General features: G+C 39.4%; 1 protein-coding gene across 1 annotated transcript in view; it reads right to left on the bottom strand.

Moving 5' to 3' along the window:
• The window catches only part of LOC111197398 (trichohyalin-like), a 291,642-nt gene that overhangs the window by 51,031 nt on the left and 214,623 nt on the right, over nt 1–25,988 (bottom strand). The gene's annotated exons all lie outside the window — the stretch shown is intronic.

Below are 25,988 nucleotides of genomic sequence, written 5' to 3'. Positions count from 1 at the left end.
GCAAAAGTGACATGATGAAGTGACAGTAAAATGACTCCAGCTGTGCACAGCCAACCAAATCTAAACAAAATAAAAGTAGTTTGATTACCATATAATTTAGGCAGAAGATAATCTACTTCTGAAAAAAAGCTGTTAAACATTGTTGTGCATATTGTGATTAAATCACAGAATAGTTTTCGATGTAATTTGAGTTGTGGGCGGGGCCTCCAAGAACATCAGTGAGTATTTAGTGCCCATGACCCTGTTTACGATCAGCTTTTTGGTAACCCTTTTTTTTCTGGAGCAATTTTGGTAGGTACTGACCACTGCATTAAAAAAAAACACCCCACAAGACCTGCCGGATGTTCTGACCTAGTTATCTAGAACATCACAGTTTAGTTCTTGTCAAAGTGTGTAATATTTTGGCCATTTTTCCTGCTTTAACGCACCAACTTTAAATACTGACTGTTCACTTGCTGCCTAATTTATCCATACCTTGAAGGGAAGCACTGTGACAGAGATGAGGATGTTCTCTTACCCTTGCTGCATCCAGACATGTTGATTTCTTAGTGCATTATGGGTATAATCTCTTCACACAAACACTGCTCCCCAGCTCACCTATATCAACACAGTGCACACAGTAACAGAGAGTAACAAGGTGTGGAACCACTTTACAGTCAAACTTAAGCAATGATAATAAAAAGACTAATTAGTAAGGGTGGGCGATATGCCCCTAAAATAATATCACAATATTTCATGGTATTAATGCGATAACGATACTCTTGGCAAATATGAAAAAAACACTGAATTATATGAATAATAAATAATGAATAATGTATTATTGCATATGATATGATATGGCACAACCCTAACTGAGACATTAAAAAATACAAGAATTTTATCACATTTGTAACAGAAGTCAATGATCCAGAATGTCATGATACTAATAATAATGCACTCCAAATATCTCCATATATCCAGGATTAAAGTAAAATAAATGATACTGAACAGATATAATCTGTCTCTAGTAAATATATAATGGGAAATGAGAACCGTGTGAATTATTCTTTTGCTAAAAACAATAAAAAGGTAGTACCCTGATATGATAATTAGGGGTGGGTGATATGGCACCATATTTCAGGGTATAATATTCACAATATTCAAAAATGTTGGCGATATTATTGTGTATGATACGATACGGTATAGCCCTACTAATTAGTGTTCATTAATTAAAAATTCAGCTTTTACATCAACAAAAGTAATGGACTTTTTCACTGGCCATTTTCTTTAAGAACTAGATCATTTAGCACTAACAAAATAATACAACAATGACCTATATCTGTGTTGATGTAGAATAAAGTTATTATATTGTGTGTTCTATTCTGCACTATGGGTTTGTGCACTGCTATGTGTGCACAGTGAAGGTGTACACATTTTTTTCATGCAATTCACTGCCAAGATAGCAATGAACGTCTGGCTTGAGGTCTATCTAGGTTGTATTCAGTTGGTTGCATGCCTGTGTTTTCCATTGCCAAGATAGCAATACAGCAGAAATTTACCTGGACACACCTCACTTCCAGACCACCATTGGTGTAGATATATTCACAAGCACCGTCGCTACTTAAACAATGCAGAAGCAAGGTGTAAAAATAGACTATTGACTGGGTGTAAGATAGCAATGAGCATCACAACATGCCTTGCACACGTGTCCTGAAACGTTTGACTTACCCAAAAATTAATTTATTTTAGTATACATTTATAATGTTACTGTAGCTGTTAAATTACCTATTAAACAAGTCACCATGGCCATCCCCCTGAAAGAAAAACCCATAACAAGCTACATAAAGTTAGAAATCTTGTGTGAGTTACCCAATCTGTTGCAGGGTGTTCCTTTCTTTTTCCATTCCTAAATTATGAAAAAAAGAAAATACACTGATGCACAGAATGTTTTCATTCTGTATGAATAAAAAAATAAATAATACATTTATGGCACAGACCGTCTGGAAAACATCAGATTAAACAGGAGAAAATGTGAAGGTCAGATGATGATGTTTGACTGAACCTGATTGTGGTTTAACAGTAGTAACCTACAGATTCGCTAAAGCCAACAGGCTTAACTTTGACTAATGAATAAATACAAAAGACAAAAAAGAACCACTAACATCTGAGGTTGCCTTGCTACTGATGATGTTAAGATGTTTTAGGGTTTATGACCTCATTTATAATCATTAATAAAGAAATATTAGTGCAGAAAGCTCAGGTCACTTGTACTCTACAATCCAATAATAATAATAGGGTTCTGCTGTTATCTTGTAATATTGTGGAAGTGGTCATGTAAACAGCATCTTTAAGGCCTTATAATTTAATAGCTACAGTATGTAACTAGACTGTAACTAATTGTCAAATCACACTACCCTGAAAAAAAGGATGTGTAAAATTTACTTTAGAAAAGTTTCACAACTTTGTGCATTTGCTTTTTTAAGTAAATTTAATTTCAGATAAATTTAAGTAACTTCAACTAGGTTTCAAGACTTAAATGTTACATTGAGTAAGAAAGTGAACTGAACTTCAGTCAGTCCTTTCTTTTATTAAACTTTACCTAATTTATTTTTACTGAATCAATCCTTTCTTTTATTAAACTTTACTTTTTTATTTTTACTGAATCAATCCTTTCTTTTAGTAAACTTTACTTAATTTATTTTTACTGAATCAATCCTTTCTTTTAGTGAACTTTACTTAATTTACCTAATTACAATTATTTTATTTATACAATATTACTCAAATAATTTATGATACATAATATTAAATTATAATTCCTTAATACTCACATATTACACTAAAAAGAATGTATTACATGCCATCCTTGTGTTAAGACAGTGAGACTTGGTCTGTTTACAAAATAAATCTTTGAGATTATGTAAATTTTAATGTGTGTTTTAACTTAAATTATATATAATAATATTGTATAAATTAAGTAATTGCAATTAGGTAATATTGTATGCAGAAATTAAGTAAAGGTTACTAAAAGAAAGGATTGATTCAGCAAAAATAAAAAAAGTAAAGTTTACTAAAAGAAAGGATTGACTGAAGCTCAGTTCACTTATTTACTCTATGTACCATTTAAAGGACCAATATGTAACTAATTGTCAGCAGTAAATGATAAAATGATCAGGATGTATCATCAGATATTAAGGAAACATGTTGAGTGAAAGTACTGGCAGCTCTTGTCAGCAGGGCTTCAGCAGTACGTTCCTATTTTAACTGTTCACTCAGTCGGTGCTGCATCAAAGGAGTTGGCAGGGCTGCTTCAGTTAAACCTCAGCTGCTACACAGCTTAAAAAGCCTCAGCATGTCTCAAAAAAGCTCAGTGACCAAAGCAGGAATATAACAAGAGTGAATATTAGCAGTGAGTTGAAAGGTGGAGACTTAGAGCTGAAAAATACTACAAGACCGACACAGAGCTGCTACTTTTCTCCTGAACAGGTAAAGTTAAGCTAACTGGCTAGCTAATTCAGTCCGCTAATTTATCACCATCACTAGATGTGCTTACTAGGGACTGGTGTTTAAATTAATTAAAAAATTGAGTGTTCACATTCATATCAGTGGTCTGAGTGCAGCTGGAAGAACAGGGCAGAGGGTATCTGAGAGAGCTAGTTAGGTTAGCAAGGTTAGCTAAAGTGCTCTGGGCTATGGTTGCTAACGCAGTGATGCTACACATTCTAACCTGACCTGCAATCAGTCACAACGGAGGAGCAGCCGTGTCACATCTGATTAATACCTCAGCAGTGATGAGTACTCCAAAATGTACGCATAATTATTAAATATACATATAACATAAAGATAGTTAGTCTCTATACTGACTCAGTTTAGCTCTCAATGTGTTTATATATTGAGTGATTTGTTACGTCCAAAACGGTAAATGGTAAATGTTGCTTATCGTCATCCCTAGCAACTATCTAGCTATTTAGCTGTTTAGCAGTCAATATAACGCAAGATACAGGTTTAAGAAGAGTCCCTTTTCTATTCTCTGTCTCTCCTACCAGTCTAAACTGGCTTTGCTAAGCAGTAAATTATTAGGACCTGTAAAGTAGTAACTCCAGCTCTGGGGTGTGTATTTTTGGAGCAGTGGGATTTTTCAGTTATAACAGGCTTGGCTTAGGCTAACGCAGCTAGCGGTGCAAGAGGCTAGGTTAGCTAATTACGGATAAAGTTCACATGAACTGTAACTATTTCACATGCTCGCTCACTTTTCCTACAGAATGTACCTTTAAGTCTTGAAACCGAGCAGTGTTGCCAACTCCTCAGTGAGGAAAGTAGCTATTGGCTGTCCTAAAAGTCGCTAGAAGTCGCTAAATGACGTCATTGCCTATTTTCCATAATATATGTTTTTGAAGCTGTAAAGGATTAAAGTTGTGGGAGAGAAAAAAGTGAGTAAAAACACCATAAATGTGTTAAAAATGTTACAAATGAACAACCTCTGTTGCTTTTTAAATAGGAGGTCACTTTTTTACAATAACTTCATTTTTACGTGAAATACATTAATTCGTTTTTTGCCATGTTCTTAAATGTTATCATAAGAGCAGCAGTTAGCCGGAACCATAGGCTGTATTCGGAATGGCATACTACATACTACTCGCGTACTAAATCTGCCTAAAGCCAGTATGCAGTACGCAGTATGTGACCAAACTGAGGATCTGTAGTGCACTACAGGTACCCGGATGGTGTACTACTCCGCTCCGATTTCGCAGTGTGCATGGGGAGCTATCTTCGCGGTGTACTGCTTCCCAACATGCATTGCGACTGTTTTTAAATTAAGGGAATTATTTTGATTGATGATTCCCTCAGTTTTAATAAATTATTCTGTTATTTTAATAAATGATTCCCTCAGTTTTAATAAATTCTTCTGTTACTTTAATAAAAAAATCCCTCAGTTTTAATAAATCGTTCTCTTTATTTAATAAATAATTACCTTTGTTTAATAAATCGTTCTGTTGATTTAATAAATAATTCCCTTAGTCTAAATACATATTTTTCTTTTAAATAAGGGAATTATTTGAATACAAATTAATAAAATTGTTTGATTTGTGTTGAGATTGTGTAAATATGAATGAGAGTTTGTTTAAATGTTTTCTTCTTGTTGGTACTTACATAGATGAAAATAGTAATCTACTAAAATAAATAGAAAAACATATTTAAATATAACTGGAACATACTTGGGTTGTGGGGGCTGCTGCTAATTGGTTGTTAGAATTGGGTTAGCTGCTAAACTCTAAAATAAAAGCAGCAATTGCTGTTCTGGACAGTATGCAGATCTCATTAGTTTTAATAATGAAAAGGTAGGACATTTTTCATGTTCTTTCTGTTTACAACTCACTCTAAGGAATTCGGAGCACTACAGAGCACTGATTGGTGTGTCAGGGACCGTGTAGGGTACTACAATCAAAAGTGTTGCAGTACCGAATACTACATACTGGGCAGTGTGTAGTATGCAGTACATACTAGTGCAGTATGCAGTACGCAGTATAGTAGTATGCCATTCCGAATACAGCCATAGACTGTATATAGCTGGACAGAGCATCGTCTCTTAAAAGTGAAGCCACCACAGGTCGGGCGCCCCCTGCTGTTCGGCTGCAGAAAGCTGTGTAACTCCACCCATCCCCATAGGTTTCAATGGCAAAACAGACAACTTTCAATCACGTTTTTTTCTAATATACTGTAATTCTACCTCCATTATTTAAATGCAACAGCTAGTGTAACCTCTGCTTATATTGTAAAATTTTTATATCCCCACAGAATTCGGTTTTTAAAACGTTATTCAGCTCTATTCAAAAAAGGTGTGGTTCTTGTAAAAGGGCTGCTTATGGGCGGGACCAATAACAGACCGTCAGCTCTGCTCCGCTCCGCTCTGCAGTCTGTGGCCGCGAGGCAGCCCTCAGGGGCGGGGTTATTTAAATGAGTAGGCGGTCTCTCCACAGTCTTTCTCCCTCCTCTGGTCTCTACTGCACGATTCATTTGCATTGTGTTGGTGGAGCGGTGTGTGTGTGTGCTCTGACAGTCAGACTGCACTGTGAGTGGTGTGGGGCGGGGCTCACGGCAGCGTCCGCTGCAGCGCGGAGGACAGGAACTGAAGAGTGCGTGTTCATCTCAGAGTCGCCAAAAGTCTCCAATAACACCACAAAAACTCCCTAGATTTGTTGCTAGTCGCTGTTTTACAAAAAAAGTCGCTAGAGGGTCTGAAAAGTCGCTAAATATAGCGACAAAGTCGCTAAGTTGGCAACACTGAAACCGAGTTGAAGTTACCTGAAATTAAACTTACTTAAAAAAAGCTAATGCAGAAAGTTGCGAAACTTTTTTAAAGTAAATTTTACTCATCTTTTTTTCAGTGTTTCACAGACATTATTCTGCTAGCTAACTTTGTCTTTTCACTTTGCATTAAAAATTTTTTCCTGATCACCTTGCGTAGCATTAACTCCAGAAACACATGGCAATGTACAGTTTGTGTCTTTAAATTACATAATTAACTTAAATATGTAGAGCTTGTGTGTACCGCACTGCAATATCCAGAAGTTAATAATAAGATTAAGGCCTAGAAATCCAACCAACATCATGATTGGCAAAATTAAGAATTTGAATGTTGAATCTCTTAACTGATCACATTACATGTTAATATTGTAGCTCAATGTGTAAATTAACTTTTTTTTTTTACATAAACACATCATATTTGAGATTATTGGCAGGTTGCAGTAAACCCAGGGTTTTCCCTTTATCTGATTTAAAAAATGCATGTAAACACGTTTATTGGATTATTAATGAAATCTGTTGGGTTGTGCAGGTATTAGATTATGAAGTATTTAAAATGCAGTCAGTAATATATTAGCAGACACACACCTCACTTATTAACCAGGATCGTACAATCATAAATAGAACTAGTTTCATATTTTTAAAACACGTTCATTGATTTCGTCAGTGATTTCAATCTCTCTAAGGAAACCAGAGCTGAGTTTACATTATTTACACAGTTTTTAATTTATTTAGTTTCCCTTTATAAAAACAAATTTAAAATTACTACCCAAAGTGACCCAATAATGTAAGATAGTAAGTAAGGTAAGTAAGATAGCTCTTAGTCATATCAATATCAAAAGCTGGTAAAGCTTTATATTCTGTCTTCACTATTTAATTTGATCTTTTAGAATTCCGTTAGATTAAATTTCTTTTATCATTTTGAGCTTAGTTTAGTTGGTTATTTTCCTATTTTATATCTATTTTTCTGTTTTTTTCTGTTTTTATTAACTGTTGTTATTAGCTTAATAGCTTTTAGCTTGTTGCTGCCTTCTTTGTTATTTAGCATACAGAACGTCTTACTGGTCTTTTCTATGAATGTTGATTTATTCATTTAATAGCTGTATCTAACTATTTTAAGCCAGACAGACACTGTATGATTTTTTAATCGGGTGCAAAGAGCTCATCCGCATGTTTAAATGGTTTGTCCTGTAAGAAAACGCACGCTGTTGACTAGGGCTGGGGCGGTATTGATTTTTTATAACCGTGGTAAAAAACTAACGCATCACCGCGATATTGCGGTTAACCGCGAGACCCCAAACCACCCCCCCCCCCCCCCCCAAAAAAAAGACACCGCAAATTTATTGGTAACAAATCTTTATTCTTCAAACCATACAGCCTACATACAACCTCTACATAAACCATAAATACAGCATAACAAGTGAACATATGCTGCCTGTATAATTCGTCATTGTACAGCTAACCTGTCTTTTTCCGAGCAGACTTTTTGAAGGAGGAGCTTGTCCGCCTCCCCCTTTTCCATCCATAGATCTATTTTAGGGCTGGCCCGAATAGCGGTTTTGAGCTCAGGATATTCGGCAGTAATTGGTAGCGAATATTCTAATATTCGTTTAAAAAAAAAAAAGACGAATTAATCCACAGCAAAATTTTCCACTGACCCCCGGCCCCGAAAAAAATATATTTCTCACCCCTTTCCTCGGGCCGTTCGGGCTCAAGGCTCAAGAAGTCTGTGATAGGCGTCTGTTTTTTTTTTTTATTCACACTCTTCTTATTTCTCATTAAATATCTACTAGATACAGATTATATCTGTACAGTATCATTTATTTCACTTCCCTCCTGAATATTTGGAGTGCATTATGTCTCCTTATGTTGTGTAGTTATGTAGTTTTCACCCCAGAATTTCTGCTGCCTCACACCAGGCTTCGGCTGCATCGCAGGGCAGGAGCGCAGCTGCGTTACGGCTATTTCGTTTGAATTGTGCAGTGCAGAGTATTACAGATTTTGTATTTTTGCACTTGGGCTATTAGCTCAATATTAAATATTTCGTTTGTTTATAAATTATTTTATATTCTTAAACCATGTTAAATTATATTCGATTGGAGGAAATTAATTCAGATATCATGTCTTTTTTGTCCCGTTACCGTTCCGCAAAAAAAATCCTTCTTTTAATCCCGCATCAGCCCGCCACATACACAGTTTTGCCGCACCTGCCCCGCGGTCCTAAATAAATTTAATAAATTACATTTAGTGCTTGAAATTAAAAAAAATATTTGTTAAAACCGCGCTGAATAGTGTGGTCACGTTTCTTACCACATTACAAAAAAAAAATCGGTGTGTGTGTGCGCGTGTCGGTCCATTCTCCGCTCCTTTTTTGTGCTTAGGGTTTTTTTGTTGCGTGCATGAGAATCACTGCGTGATTATTACAATTTTCTTAACTATTTATTAATGTGCTCCCACATCCTCTGGATTGATTAAACTCCTGTTCCCGCCAATAACAATTCAGTTCTGTCTGTGCCGCAAGATATCCTGACGGGACCCGCGTCATATAATATGTTGATTAAAATGTCGTGACATTAAGAAATCGGCTCGCAAGAGACAACCGACCAAAAAAAAGACATTAGTTCCATTTTAAAATAATAGAAACCTGTCCTTTATGTTTGACAATTTTTGTTTCACTTTACGTGTCCTTACTCATCTGAAGTTTATTTATCTGAACTGAGTTTTATATGGTTATATTTGTAGCGGTTCTGAACTCAGTTCCGCGTGCTGTGAAAGAGACAAGGCGCAGCGCATTTTACCTCAGACTTGGTCAGATAACAACATTTCAGTAAAGATGGTGGTTATAGTTTTATATCATTGCTTTGCTGTTTGAACTACACTTCAACCAACCTTACTATTTTTACCAAGACTGAGGCGCAATGCCGCGCGTTCTCCGCGGTGCTCACGCATAACAGCCAGCAGCCAGACAATGAATTAATATATTTTACTTTCTCAAAATGTGACCACGGAACACCTTACATGGCTCTATGGTTTACCTTGAGGTGGGTGAATTATTTTGATGTGTTGGCGAGAGGTGCAGACACCACTTTCCGGCAAATCTTGCAGATGATTCTCTTCTGTTCTGAGTCTTTTTCTTCCTTTTTTCTCAACTTACTGAGCCTGCCCTGTAGCTTCCATTTCCGAGCCAATATTAGTGCTGCTAATCTTCACTCTCTTCAGCAGCCTCAATGGAGACGAAGTGAGCAGGAGACTCCAGAGCTGTTCTGACCTCAATGAGTACCACGCACCGCGTTTTGCTTAACCCATTCGCTGCCGCGCCAGTGCAGCGGCAGCACAGATAAATGACAAATTTTTTTATATTCGATATTATGAATTTTGAGATCGTTTGACACCAATATCTATCGCGATCAAAATATATTTGATATATTGCACAGCCCTATAGTGTAGGACTTACACTTGACATATTAATACTGAATTCACCACAGTTGTGCTTATATGGAGCATTTTACTACCGCTCAAAACGCAGTCAATCAGATTTGACAGCCATAAAAAAATGCGGTAATGACGGTAATGAGCTCATCACCGCGGTGACGTCCCATAACCGCGGTATTGCGGTAATAAAATTATCATCACAGCCCTACTGTTGACTGTTATTTCTCTGTCCAGACCCGACCTGGCTGAGGAAAGTGATGGGACATCTCGGGTCCAGGAAATAGTCTGTGATGTAGTCATCTGTTTTTTAATATTATTTTTATTTTATGTAAAGTTAACGAAAATGAATGAAATAACGAAAACTGAAAGTGAAAGTTCTCCTTAACTGAAACTAATAAAAACGGTAATTAAAAGAAAAAAAAAACGAACTGAAATTTCAGATTGAATACCCTAATATTCATGTTTGTTAATTTATTTATATAAATGTGGTATATCGTGATATATATATCGTTATCGTGATATAAAAAATTTCATATCGTGATTATAATTTTTCCCATATTGCCCAGCACTAGTGGACAGACATTTTTAGGTGTCTCCTGAGATGTTCATTTGGGTTTGGGTAAGAGTTCTGTCTGGGCCAGACAAGAATGATCTCAACGTTGTTCCGAAGCCACTCCTTTGTTATTTTAGCTGTGTTCTTAGGGTCATTATGGAAGATGAACCTTTGGCCCAGTCTGAGTTTCAGAGCGCTCTGGACGAGGTTTTCTTCCAGGATATCTCTGTTCTTGGCCGCATTCAACTTTCCTTCAGTTGCTACCAGTCGTCCTGTGCCTGGAGCTGAAAACGCTACCATAACATGATGCTGCTGTAACGCCAGGTAGTGAGGAGTGACGCACGCTGAGTAGAATGTACTCACAGGTTTATTTACAGGCAGGTAAGCAAATGCAGCTAACAGTATAGCCAGGTAAACAAAGATCTCACCAAAGACAGAAGACGTAGTCGTATAAACAGTCCGAGTTCGTAACCGAGAAACAGTCCAACCAAACATCAAATCCAATAAGGGCAAAACAAAAGACATTAACCGGTAATCCGAAAACAGGGTCGTAACGAGAAGGCAATAACAAAGAACAGGAAGAAACCGCTTAGTACGCAACATAAGTCGACAATACCTCGCGAAGATACATTACACAGTGCGACCTTAAATACAGAAAAACAGAGAGCATAACCCGGACCTTCCTCAGAACACAGGTGAGTCTGAGCGCCGGAGCGTAACGTGATTGGGCGACGGCGAGCGACTGACGGTGACGTCATAACCCAAAGGATTCTGGGAAGTGGAGTCCAGAGGTGTGGAAGGAGAGTCAGGCTGCGTGACAGTACTCCCCCCCAAAGAGTCCGAAACGGTTGACGGATGAGGACGACACAAGGGAACCGCTCCCCCACACTCAGTGGAGACCCGGACAGGTGGCCTGGCAGCGGGAACATAGTGGACAGGAGCCCTGGATCTGGGACAACCCCTCCTGGAGCCGCGGATGGAACTGAAGGATCGGACAGAGCCAGCACTCCCGCGTCTACCCCTTCTAGGACCTGGAGACTCTCTCCTAGGACGACCTCTGGGGCGTGGTGCCGGACGAGACGGATGGAAGTCCTCCACCATTAAGCGATCCAGGACATCAGCCACTGGGACCCAACTTCGCTCCTCTGGTCCGTAACCCTTCCAGTCCACAAGATATTCCAGGGCCCCCCTTCTTCTCCTGGAGTCCAACAAACGTTCCACCGAATACACAGGACCACCCTCCATATCCATAGGTGGGGGAGGAGGTGACCCAAGCGAAGTCTCATCCAGAGGACCAGGGATAACCGGCTTTAACAAGGAGACATGAAATGAAGGACATACACGATAGTGAGAAGGTATATCAAGACGGTAGGTAACCTCATTAATTTTCTTAATGATTTTGAAGGGGCCAATATACTTAACTGAAAGCTTTTTATTGCCATCAGACAGCCGGAAATCCCTGGTAGATAGCCAAACTCTATCTCCTGGAGAGTAAAGGGGGGTCTCACGACGTAGGCGGTCAGCTTGTTGCTTTTGCCGTTCTAAGACTGCCTCAATACGTCTGTGAGTCTCCTCCCACACTTCCTCGCTCCGACGCATCCAGTCATCAACAGCGGGGATGTTAGAGGGTTCGGCTGACCAGGGCATGAGAGGTGGTTGGTAACCTAAACAGCATTGAAAAGGAGTTAACTTGGTAGTAGAACTGATGAGCGAATTCTGAGCTATTTCTGCCCAGGGGAGATATTTGGCCCAGTCATGGAAATTATTACAACAATATATTCTTAAGAATTTACCCAGTTCTTGATTCATCCTCTCACATTGGCCGTTGCTCTGAGGATGATAACCTGAAGAAAGACTGACAGAAATTCCTAACCTATTCATAAAGGCTGACCAGACTTGAGAAATAAACTGAGGTCCACGATCAGAAACTAGGGTAAGTGTACCCATTAAGCCCATGCACCCTTTAAGCCCACTTTCAACTTTGATGTCAATTTACAAACAAAGGAAAACATATATTTTGGCATCCATTAATTTATCCAATCAAATGGTTTGTTACTTCCATAACATTTTTTATTGCATACAAATCACATTTTCCATTGTTGAGTTAGCCCTGCCCAAGTGTATACAGTCTCGGGACCCCTGACAAGAAGACACTGCAAAACTTTGGTGTTTTGAGACCTGTCAGGAATCAGCAATTTTCAGCTATTTTCAGCCACATCTTTGGTAAGTACATTAATATAATGTCAAATTAGAGCTAAATGTACCAATTTTGATATGTAATTAAATAGTATTTTGCCTTATTATACTATTTTTCTTCAAATGGAAATATGAGTTTATGAGCTAGCAAACATAGCTAATGCTAATGCTAACACCCCTAGCCCTGTTAATGCTACACTTCCACAATAATTAAGGTTGTCAGCTACAAATAGTAAGCATTTTGTTATACATTTAACATTGATATTTAGACAAATGCATCATAAATTGTTCTGTGAAGCCGATTAATTTAATAAATTAGCTTTTTTTACAGGTGGGCTTAAATGGTACATCCTATCAAAATGCAAGCAGACTGCAGCGAGCACATGTTAATATGCAATAACAAAAACTTTATATTTCTGAATGTGGGCATAGTAGTAACTGCTGTAATGTTTGATGCAAACTATATTTAAGCTTCATGTATGGATTTGTGAGCATATCTTACATTTTGAAAGGAAATCATTGTCTTTTTTCAGCGTTCTTCTCTGCGGAACTATTTAAGCCCAGTATGCTCCATTTAAGCCCACCTCATGTATTTCAACAGGGAATTTGCTCTAGTACAAGTTAAATACATTTTTCTGTTCAAAAGTAACAGTTCACTGTGTGACTTTAAATTACTGATCTACTTTAATAGATAGATAGATAGACAGACAGACAGAAATCTTATGAATATAGATGTCTTTTTTTGTTTTCAGCAAGGAAATGTCGACAAAGAGAAAGAACTACAGCACCTGTCCAAAAATGGTAGAGGCATGTCGCCTTTACCATGATGGAACAATAAAGAACTTGTCCGTGCTAGCAAAACAATGTGGCGTGGACAGAAAATCTTTGAGGGAAAGAGTGAAGGCCAAGGTCAGAGTTGAGGCTCATCAGGGACGGGAGACCTTCCTCAGTTCAGTGGTAGAGAGGGAAATTTCTGAGAGTCTTCAGGTAGGCTGTGAACAAGGGCTAGAGTGCACAAAACAGGTTAAGTCTAATATGAAAGGACAAAATGGACGATGTGATCTTAAAGTGCCTTACACTACTGTTTCTAACTTTTTACAATCTCTGCAGGTCCTCTGTGACTGGGGTTGGGGCCTTACCCGTGCTGACCTTTTAGATCTTGTTGAAGACTACATTCTGGATAATGACCTTCAGAGCCCATTTACTAATGGGAGGCCAGGACGCAAATGGTTTAAACGTTTCATGCGAGATCATCCTGAGCTTACCATTCGCAAATCGGAACAGTTTTCTGTGGCTAGATGGGAGGCCTCAGCTAATGCTGACATATTGAACCACTGGTTCGAGCTTCTCAAAAGGGAAATGGATCTTGCTGGTGTCACAGCAAAGCCTCAAAACATTTACAATGTTGATGAGACAGGGTTTGTGACTGATGCATCTTCAGGATACGTCCTGGCTCAAAGAGGTTCACAGAATGTGTACCAGAGTACAGGAGGAAGTGGTAAGGAGCAGGTAACCGTCTGTATCACTGGGAATGCTGCTGGCCTCATCCTGCCACCAATGATTGTGTACAAAGGTAAACATCTGTACAGTTCTTGGTGTGAAGGTGGACCAGATCGTGCACGCTTCGCAGTTACCGACCATGGCTGGATGGAAAAGATTGTCTTTTTAGATTACTTTACAAATCTCTTCCTACCAGAATCTGCTCGGCTTTCAGATCTGACCTCACCTCGTCTTTTAATATTTGATGGCCATACCTCACATGTGTCCCTGAGTCTTGCAGTGAAGGCAAAAGAAAATAATGTAGTGCTACTTCGTCTCCCCTCTCACCTGACACATGATTTGCAGCCTTTGGATAAAGCTGTGTTTGGAGAAGTGAAGAAGCAGTGGCGAACAAAACTTCGTTGCCATGCAAGGGTCAGCAGGGACAAAATTAGGAAGGAGGATTTTCCTCTAAAACTGAAAGGTGCGCTGGATGCTGGCTTAAAATCTAAAAACATCATCAGCGGGTTCGAAAGTACAGGGATTTATCCATTAAACCCAAGGCGTGCACTTGAGGGCGTGAAGACCAACACACCATTCGCAGCAGAACATACTTCCAACACAACTGAAGAATCTCCAACCATCCCACTGACCACACTTCCAGATGTGCCTCCAGCTATGCCATTACCTGTGCTTGCAGCATCAACAAACGAATCGACAACAATCAATCCTCCACTTCTGACAGTGGGTGATGAGTCAGCCTCTCAGATCATCCTAAGTGTTGAAATGATACCGGGCTCTAACATATTGAGCATCACCAACATCGAAGTGTCTGACCACCAGACTGCGTCATCCTCTAACCCAGGCACGTCCTCAAATGCTTCTCCCACCTCAAACACTGGAATAAAGGAATATTTTCTGAAACACATCATGCCAAAGGAAAAAGTTCCTGCAAACAAAAAAAAGAGAATCACAAACCTGAAGTATGGAGAGTCTCTTACCTCAGAGCAGGCTTTAGAAAGATTAAATGAGGCTGAAAGAAAGAAAGTGAACAAACAAAAACAGGAAAAGAAGAAAATAAAAGGAGCCAACCACAACAAGGAAGACGGTAAGACTGACGAGAACCCTGATATCCATTATGGGCAAGAGGTCAATACAAGTGATGCAGAAGACTTTGCAGTAGAATGTGACATGTACTACGCTGTGATGTTTACTAAGCCTGCGGCATACTATATAGCACGTGTCCTGAATGAGACCACTCCACCAGAAGGTGAGACTTCATATGTTATGAAGTTTCTTGACCGTGGCCCAAATAACACCTACAATCTGCCTTCAAGGGATAAGGTTGAAGATGTTGAACGGAAGCTCATTCTTTGCAGGGCAAACCTGGAGGGAGCTGGCCCATTCTACCTGAGCAACCACATTGAGGTGGAGACTGCATTCAAACAAAAACTTAAAATTATCAAATCTACTTATTGAATTGCATGAAACAAGCTCAGATAAAATAGAGTAAATGGGGCAAAATGTCAATAAGGCTACATTGGAGATTTTTAGACAATTCTGCTTCTAAACTGGTTTTCATTACAACCTTTTTTTTATTAGACTAAAACAGAAACTGAATGAAATGTTTCATTGTTGTTGTGTACTGCACTGTTTGTCATTTGTTCAGATGATCTTTATTACAAAGAGATTAAAAAAACATTCACTGTTATCTAATAAATATACTGTTGTTTATTTTTAATTTAATTGCCTGAAATGGAACTAAAATAAATTATTCATTGTTAGATCTTGTGTACTGAACTGTTTGTCATGTCATGTTCAAATGATGATCTTGTTCAAAAGGGATTAAAACAAAAACATTTTCACTGTTATTGATTAAATATATTGCTGTTCACTTAAAAAAATCATTAAACAAGTTTATTTGATCAAAAAATGATGTTATGGGCTTATTTGGAACACACATGGGCTTAAATGGTACTATGGTACCAATTAAGCCCATGCCAGACTTTTGACATTTTCCCTAAAATTTCTTAATTTTGTATTTTGAAATGTACATCAACTAATTAATAAATATTCAAATGAGAGATAAATCTTGCCCTTTAACAAATTATGTCACTTACAAATCATGTCAATATCTCGAAAAAATTGCAAAACTTAGATATTGGTGGGCTTAATGGGTACACTTACCCTATATCTTCAGGAATTCCAAAAATGCGAAAAACATGATTAAATAGAGCTTCTGCAGCTTCCAACGCTGTGGGTAGTTTACTAAACGGAATGAACCTGACACCACGAGAAAAACGATCAACCACAGTCATTATAACAGTTTGACCTAAAGAAACAGGAAGGTCGGTAACAAAATCGACAGCTAAATGAGACCAGGGTCTGGCTGGGATAGGTAAGGGCATTAATTTGCCTGCCGGTAGAGTACGCGGAACTTTACTCTGAGCACAAACGGTGCAAGAGGACACAAAATTGTGAACATCTAGACGCATTTTTTCCCACCAAAAACGATTTTCTAATAACTGAAAAGTACGTGTTTCACCCGGATGACCTGACGAAGGGGAGGTATGAGCCCAAGCAATTAGTCTGGCTCTGCATTGATCTGGTACGTAGGTTCTGTCTGGTGGGCACGTTTCAGGGGGAGGAGTTATTGAGTTAACTCGATCAATTTCTTCCGAGATCTCCCATCTAATAGGAGCCAAAATAATCTCTGGTTTTATGATGGGTGTAAATTCTGGACCTTCAATACCATTATCTTCAAAAATGCGGGAGAGAGCGTCAGCCTTAGTATTTCTGGAACCTGGTCTATAAGTCACTACAAACTCAAAACGTGCAAAAAACAAAGACCAGCGTGTTTGACGTGAATTCATACTTTTCATGGATCGCATATACTCTAGATTTCTGTGATCAGTGATAACAACGAATGGATGTAACGCTCCCTCTAACCAATGCCTCCATTCCTCCAATGCCAGCTTGATGGCCAAAAGTTCACGATCCCCTATACCATAATTGCGCTCAGCTGGGGAGAGTTTGTGGGAAAAATAGGCTACTGGATGTAATTTACTAGGGGAGCCTAAACGCTGAGAGAGAACAGCACCTACTCCTACACTGGATGCGTCTACTTCCACAACAAACGGTTCTTTAGGATCTGGGTGTTTTAAAAGAGGGGCTGTAGTGAACACCCTCTTAAGAGTAGTAAAGGCATTGACAGCAGATTCGGACCAAATCAGAGTTCTGGTATTGCGCTTTAGCAGATTTGTGAGTGGGGCTGCAATAGAACTGTAACTGCGAATAAATCGTCTGTAATAATTAGCGAAGCCTAGAAATCTCTGTAATTCCTTAACTGACTTAGGTTGGGGCCAATCAACAACTGCTTGAACCTTCTTTTCATCCATGGAAACGCCCTGATCGCTGATAACATACCCTAAAAAGGTTACAGTAGACCTGTGAAATTCACATTTCTCAGCTTTCACAAAAAGCTGGTTCTGAAGAAGGCGGGTTAGGACTGCTCGTACATGAGAGACATGAGAGGACATATCAGTGGAGTAGATCAGAATGTCGTCTATAAATGCAATGACAAATTTGCCCAGCATGTCACGCAAAACATCATTGATAAATGATTGAAAAACAGAAGGTGCATTTTTGAGGCCAAAAGGCATAACCTGGTACTCATAGTGCCCTCTAGTGGTAAAAAAGGCCGTCTTCCATTCATCTCCCTCTCTAATCCTTACCAAGTTGTACGCACTGCGAAGGTCTAACTTCGTAAAAACAGAAGCTCCACGCAATTGTTCAAGAGCGACAGGTACTAAAGGAAGAGGATATGGGTTGGTCTTTGTTACAGCGTTAAGTTGTCGATAATCTATACAGGGACGGAGACCACCATCCTTCTTTTTAACAAAGAAAAAGGGAGCAGCAACAGGGGAAGTAGAGTGGCGAATAAAACCCTGTGCTAGAGCCTCCTGCACATATTCCTCCATAGCTCTTTCCTCAGTTTGGGTAAGTGGATATATACGTGACTTAGGGGGTATCTGGTTATCAATTAGTTCAATAGCACAATCATAGGAACGATGGGGAGGAAGCTGGGTAGCACGAGTTTTACTGAAAACTTCACATAAATCTTGATAAACAGGAGGAATATGTGCAAGAGACTCCGGCTCTGGACTTTCAACAGAAGTGGATTGGAGTTTAACCTTAGGAACCTTCAAACAATGCTTCATACAATAGGATGACCAGGAAGTAATTTCCTTGTTAGACCAGGTAATTATTGGATCGTGCTTTCTTAACCATGGAAGTCCTAAAATTATTTGATATCGAGTGTCTTTCATAACAAAAAACCTGATCTCCTCAGAGTGCAGTGCGCTGACGCTCATCTTGACAGGTTTGGTGGTGCTGGTTATGCTTCCCTGTCCGACTGGGGTCCCATCCACAGCAGACAGTTTTATGGGATCCTCCAGGTTCTCTAGTGAGATCAGGAGTTGTCTGGCCAGCTGCTCATGAATAAAGTTTCCCTCGGCGCCGGAATCTATCAGAGCTGGGAACACAAAAGAAGAAGACTGGCATAACAGTATTACAGAGATTATAAAAGATCTGGAAAACATGTCAGGATTGAGTCTGCTTACCCCTTTAGCGTGTGGAATCCTAGGGGTTTCCACACGCTTTCCCGAGCTAGTGGCAGGTGGTTCGTATGGACGGTCCGGGTTGCCATGGAAACCATGGGAGAGCCCACCGTGGGACGAACCGGAAGTTTCTTCTTGGCGTTTAGCTCGAGAGGGGCATATTTGGCAGTTACGCAACACATGACCAGCTCCGCCACAATAGAAACAAAGTCCAGCTTGAACTCGTCGCAAACGTTCCTCTCTGGACAATCGAGTAGCATCCACTTGCATAGGTTCCTCGTTGCTGTGACTGGAGACCACTGATCGAGTTGATGCAGAAACACGTGACACAAATCCAGACATGCGTGGAGTAGCAGCTTTACGATTCATTACAGCGCCTTGTTTCAATTGATCCAGTCTTATGGCCAGAGAAATAAGTTCATCCAAGGGAAGTCCATCATCCTTACAGGCTAATTCAGCTAATACATCAGCCCTGAGCCCATTGCGAAACATGACCCGTAAAGCTGGTTCATTCCACCCACTACCAGCAGCCAATGTACGGAATTCTAAAGCATAATCAGACACAGAACGATTTTCCTGACGTAATCTAACCAATAACTCCCCCTGAGATTGACCATAATGAGGGTGATCAAAAACTAACTTAAACTCCTTGAGAAAGTGTTCGTATGTAGCTCTCTCCATACTAGGCCAAACAGCAGTAGCCCAGTCTAGGGCTTTACCGGTGAGACGCGAAATAAAAAATGAAATTCGCGCTGAATCGGAACCGACCGCAGAATTAGCAAAAAACAAGGACATTTGTAACAAAAAACCCCTACAAGAATCCGGAGTACCATCGTATTTATCAGGTTTACTCACCGGAAAAGCGGTTGCTGGCTGGGTGAAAGAGCTAACCGGAGGCGAGCTAGCAGAAGCTAAGCTAACGGGGTTAGCCACGCTCAGCTGGGCGAGCTGAGCAGCGATCCCCTGGAGGCTAGTGGTAATCTGAGCTAGCTGGGAGTGTTGTTCCGACTGCTGAGTACTAAGAGCAGTAACGGTGTGAGTAATGCTCTCACAAAGCTGGCTATGCTGCTCGAGAACCCTCCCCTGATTCCCGACTGCCTGCTGTAGATTATTAAACTCAGCCATCGCTCTTTTAAACGGCGAGGTATTATGTAACGCCAGGTAGTGAGGAGTGACGCACGCTGAGTAAAATGTACTCACAGGTTTATTTACAGGCAGGTAAGCAAATGCAGCTAACAGTATAGCCAGGTAAACAAAGATCTCACCAAAGACAGAAGACGTAGTCGTATAAACAGTCCGAGTTCGTAACCGAGAAACAGTCCAACCAAACATCAAATCCAATAAGGGCAAAACAAAAGACATTAACCGGTAATCCGAAAACAGGGTCGTAACGAGAAGGCAATAACAAAGAACAGGAAGAAACCGCTTAGTACGCAACATAAGTCGACAATACCTCGCGAAGATACATTACACAGTGCGACCTTAAATACAGAAAAACAGAGAGCATAACCCGGACCTTCCTCAGAACAAAGGTGAGTCTGAGCGCCGGAGCGTAACGTGATTGGGCGACGGCGAGCGACTGACGGTGACGTCATAACCCAAAGGATTCTGGGAAGTGGAGTCCAGAGGTGTGGAAGGAGAGTCAGGCTGCGTGACAGCTGCCACCACCATGTTTCACTGTTGGGACTGTATTAGGCAGGTGATGAGCAGTGCTTGGTTTTCTCCACAAAAAAACGCTTAGAGTTAATTAGCCTTTTTCATGCAAAGAGGAGGGGTCAAGTTCTGGGTGAGCACCACTACAAAAATGGATGGGTTTTATTATTGGTTATCTTTTTCCGCTCTTTATTTAGGATGATGTTGCCAGAACCGTCGAGGACCTGTCGAGGAACAAACAAGCAAAACTCGATAAGGGATATGAGTGTTTTTTTTTTTAGCAGTTTATTTTTTATTATAAAGGTAAATGGCTAGTTCTGTAGTTTAGGTTAGCCAAGTTAGCCTTTCAGCTCCGTGCTCACTTAACCCTCTCTCATTTAAACTTTTATTAAACTGTTTGTTTATCTTATTGTTAAATAAAGCATATAATTTATTGTACTATTATAGGTGCCTGCAATTATTGTTTCTTATGATTTTGTGTGTTCAGTGCCCACTGTTGTTGATAAGGAGATCCGTGTAAGGGTTAGGTGCTACCGGTGTTCTGCTGAGTTGTGCTACCCATCCGATTTATGCTTCTTACCACCAGTGCGCCCACACAGATCTATTTTTTTTTTTATTAATATTTTCTCGTTTTCATGATTTTTCAGTTTAACTTTATCTACAACTCACTGTCATTCTTTGTCTGATTGATATAAAAGTATAAGCAGTAATTAATAACAGAAAATAGCAATAATTAGCATAAAAAAACGAAATATATTCTAAAAATACAAAATATTTCTAATCACATCTCATTACCTTAACTTTACTTTTTGGTAAAGTGAGTTAGTTAGCTAGCTTATGTGTGCTTGTTTTTCCGTTGAAATATACACTAGGGTAGCACGATTAGACAGGGTAGCACAACCGGTCATAACACAGATCTTTAAAGAAAAGTGAGGAACCACAAAAGAAAGTTCGGATAGAATGGGTCAGCTGGCTCACAGTTCTGCACTGCAGTTCGCTAAACCCTTTAAATTTCCCCCGATATATTTACTGGTTTTTATTACAATCTGAGGCTCTGTTAATTTTTATTTACTCCACCCACACACACCTTTTTAACAGCTGCTTGAGGTCACGGATAGATAGATAGATAGATAGATAGATAGATAGATACTTTATTAATCCCCACAGGGGAAATTCATTTGTCCAGCAGCAACAACTATACAAAAATATACAAAAAGAAAACACAACCACAGAGTACACATGTCAACAAGAGGTGTTGTATAGCCTTATGGCAGTAGGAATGAACGACCTTCTGAACCTCTCAGTTTTATGTCGCAGCAAAAGGAGCCTGTTACTGCGGCTGCTTTTTTGAGCAGCCACAGTCTCATGTAAAGGGTGTCTGTTGTTGTTAAGGATGGTTTGCAACAGACACCTCACCCTCTTCTCCACCAGATCCCCCACATAGTCTACTTTCCCACCCATCACAGAACCACACTTTCTGATCAATTTATCCAGCCTGTTACAGTCTCTCACAGTGATGCTGCTTCCCCAACAAGTCACCCCAAAGAACACAGCACTCGCCACGACGGAATGGTAGAAACTGCGCAGAAACTCACTGCAGATATTAAAGGATTTAAGCCTCCTTAAGAAATAAAGTCTGCTTTGTCCTTTTTTGTATACTGCATCAGTGTGCACTGACCAGTCCAGTTTGTGGCTAAGGTGTATTCCCAGGTATTTGTAAGATTGAACGGTCTCAATGATTTGTCCTCCAATTTCCACAGGCCTGTGAGAAAATTTCTGTTGACGGAAGTCCACAATCATCTCCTTGGTCTTAGATATATTGAGGATCAGACCGTTTTTCCTACTCCAAGCTGTAAAAGCAGCTACAAGCTCCCTGTACTCCACTTCATTTCCTCCCTTCACACATGCCACTACTGCTGTATCGTCTGAATATTTCTGGATGTGACAAAGTTCAGACTTGTATGTAAAGTCAGCAGTGTACATGGTGAAGAGAAAGGGCGACAGAACTGTACCCTGAGGAGCCCCAACATTGGTCACTATAGTCTCTGAACTGCTGCTGCCCAACCTGACGTACTGTGGACGTTCTGTGAGGTAACTGTTAATCCATGTGATTAACAGCTGATCCACTCCCATCCGTTCCAGCTTCTCTCTCAGATTCTCAGGCTTGATTGTATTAAAAGCGCTGGTAAAATCAAAAAACATTATCCTAACGTACCCGCCTGGCTCATCCAGAAATGAGAGAGTTTTATGAAGCATATACAAAACTGCATCATCAACCCCCATTTCCTCCTGGTAGGCAAACTGTAACGAGTCAACAACCTGCTCCACCTGTGGCTTAAGGACCCTAAGTAAGAGCCTCTCAAAAGTCTTCATAATGACTGATGTTAGGGCCACTGGTCTATAGTCCTTTACCCCCGCCGGTCTACCTACTTTAGGCACCGGCACAAGGCATGACAATTTCCACCGGACAGGGACTTGTCCAGTGTGAAGACTCTGGTTGTATAAATTGCAGAGAGGTAAAGTTTTACCTAAGGTGACGGATAGAGTTTCTAGTGTTTGTGACCCACAAACCCAAAAGCAAACGACGTTAGTAATGACTGTAATGATTACACTTGCACGAGAGCCTTTAATGGATATTTAAAATAAGCATGGATTTCTTCATATATATACTCTGCAATCAACGTTAGTAATGACTGTAATGATTACACTTGCCTGAGAGCTTTTAATGGATATTTAAAATAAGCATGGATTTATATATATACTTCATATATATACACTGCGGTCCAGCTCACCCCAAACCATCTCGATTGGGTTTAGGTCCATCGACTATGGAGCCCAGGTTATTTTTTTATATAGTTTATAAAAATATATAAACTCAAATAAGGCTGCAAAAACACTAACTGGTCACTTGCGCTATGGCAAAAGAACAAACGCTTCAAACGGAAGTGAGTTTACACAGAAGTATCTAGACCGGAAATGTTGACCCCGGAAGCGAGAGAAAGGCCTATGCCTAAATGTTCAATTTTATCTCATCAGACCAGACAATTTTATTTCTCATAGTCTGGGAGTCAAACTCTATGCTGGCTTTCATATGTCTAACACTGAGGAGAGGCTTTCATCGGGCCACTCTGCCATGAAGCCCCGACTGGTGGAGAGCTGCAGTGATAGTTGACTTTGTGGAACTTTCTCCCTACTGCATTTCTGCAGCTCAGCCACAGTGATCTTTGGGTTCTTCTTTACCTCTCTCACCAAGACGATTGCTCAGTTTGGCTGGACCGCCAGGTCTAGGAAAAGTTCTGGTCGTCCCAAACATCCATTTAAGGATTTTGTAGGCCACTGTCCTCTTAAAAACATTGAGAGCTGCATAAATTCTTTTGTAACCTTGGCCAGATCTGTGCCACAATTCTGTCTCTGAGCTTCTTGAGCAGTTTCTTCCACCTCATGATTCTCATTTGCTCTGACAGCACTGTGAGCTGAGAGCTCTTATATAGACAGGTGTGTCCCTGAACTAATCAAGTTCAAATAAACACAGCTGGACTCCAGTGAACAAGGAGAACAAGGAGGATCAGAACAAATGTACAGCATGTTAGTATAATATAAGTGTCACAAAGGGTCTGAAAACCCATGAGCATGTGATATTTCAGTTTTTCTTTTTTAATACATTTGCAAAAAATCCTACATTTTTTTTCTTTTAAGATTAAGTGCTGAATGTACATTAATGAGAAATAAAATTAACACTTTTGATTTTAGCAAATGGCTGAATCGAAACAAAGAATGAAAAATTGAATAGGGTCTGAATACTTTCCATACCCACTGTACATGGTGGCAAAATGACACTACTGTATATGTCTGAATGTCTGTGGACGCTCTTTTGGGAGCAGTGGAACAGTGTTCTCTGGAAATATGGAGCTCAATCCAGTATTTTTCACATAAGGTAACAAATCGAAGGGAGTTGTGATGGTGTTGTCACTTACTATAAATGATCACAGCAATGCTTCATCATCTAGTAAAAATCCCTTTTTGGACAGTAGAAACAATTTCTCCAACAAAAGCAGGATAAACTCTATTTCAATACCCTTGATTTCAGGAAAACCCAACAAAAGCAGCATGAACACCCTTTAATTCAGAAAGAAAACAATAAATGAATAGATATTGCATTACTTTTTACATATATTGTATGTCAATAGGTGCACTGTTTGATCTGTTTTGATCCAAAAAGATCATTTGACTTTAATATCTTGTAACATTTTGACACAAATTGTTAGCATTCTTGGAATAGTTTAGTGTAATGACTTTTTGATAGAAAAACAGAAATCAGCTGCTTTTTATTCTGCTGTGTGTCCACACTCCCTGCTTAGAGATTAGTTTAGACCCAGTTTAGACTGGATGTAAATTGTAACATTTATTATTTTTCTTTCCTCATATTTTCAGAAAACTATTATATATATATAATTATACATTATATATAATCACTGACCAGTAGAGCAATGCCACCTACTGGTCTTTATAAAAGGCTCATACATATGTAACAGTGCATATACTGAGAGTTGTAGATTTATAATAGATGGACTTAAATAGCAACATTTAGTCTATCTGATATGCAGGTGTAGTATTCTAAGTTTCAACAGAACAGCACTGAACTATCACTGAAACAAACAATAATAAATACAATAAAGCTAGTCTTCACTTCTCCTCATGACTGAGACACTGGAACAAATTTACCCCATAACTTTCAGCCTATACATTTATTATATGAGTGTAAAAAAAAAATTAGATGAAAGTTATCTTTAAATAAATATTTCCCAAACATAATATTTGGTAGAACACCAGAGCAGGAAGACTGACAGCGCCAGGACTGAAAACTAAAATGAAAATCACAAGCTGTTGTTTTGTGATTTCTTCACACGATCTATAGAATGTAGATCTAGAATAATGATTTTTGAAGAATGCTTTACTCATTGCTGCTGGAAGATCCATGACCTCTGACACTGACCCAACTTTCTGACACTGGATCCTGCACTGCACTTTTTTTTGATAGTCTTCAGGTTTTATAATGTCATGCAGACATTCAAGGCATCAAGTTTCTGAAGCAGCAAAAGAACCACCATGTTTAACCATGTGGACTGTTCTTTCCTTTGTAGTCCTCATTTTGTTTACTGTAAATGATACAGTGATATGCTTAATGAAAAAAACTCCTTTTTGGTCTGATCTGCTCACAGTATGTTTTTATTCCTGAATTATTGTGCATTCCACAGATACATTCTGACATTTTTATGTCTCTGTGTCTACAGTGGGGACATCCTGGTGTCCCATATCATAGCATCCCATTAAATTCAGGTGTAAGGCAGCCACCTTTCAGAAATGAAAGTAAGGGACGCCCACCACTGCTCGTCTGGCACCATGAGCCTGTCTCCTGTAGGGTGGGGCGCCTGCAGCGGTGGTATGTTTTATAAATGTTATGTTTGTTTTTTAAATGGGAATGGATAATGTCTAATACTGCTGTATATTAATTAAATTATCATGTATTAGTCTTTAAAAAACCTGTGTGAGACAACTGGTTTTTTTGGACATTTATGGAAATATGAAAACAAATTACGTCCCATATTTGTTCAATACCGGACGTAACATTTAAATACCAGAAAGGATGTTTCTGTATTTTACGGGACGGGGTGGAAACCCTAATCAGGTGAGAAAAGTGTGAGCTGACACTGTTGTACCTTCTGTCTGTAAGTCAGTTAGAATTTCTTTCAGGACACTATGAAGCTCATATGATCTAG

The sequence above is a fragment of the Astyanax mexicanus genome, chromosome 3 (genome assembly GCF_023375975.1).
Source record: "Astyanax mexicanus isolate ESR-SI-001 chromosome 3, AstMex3_surface, whole genome shotgun sequence".
Classification (NCBI taxonomy): Eukaryota; Metazoa; Chordata; class Actinopteri; order Characiformes; family Acestrorhamphidae; genus Astyanax; species Astyanax mexicanus.
Note: the sequence above shows the minus strand (reverse complement) of the source record. Positions and strands in the feature narration are given on the sequence as shown.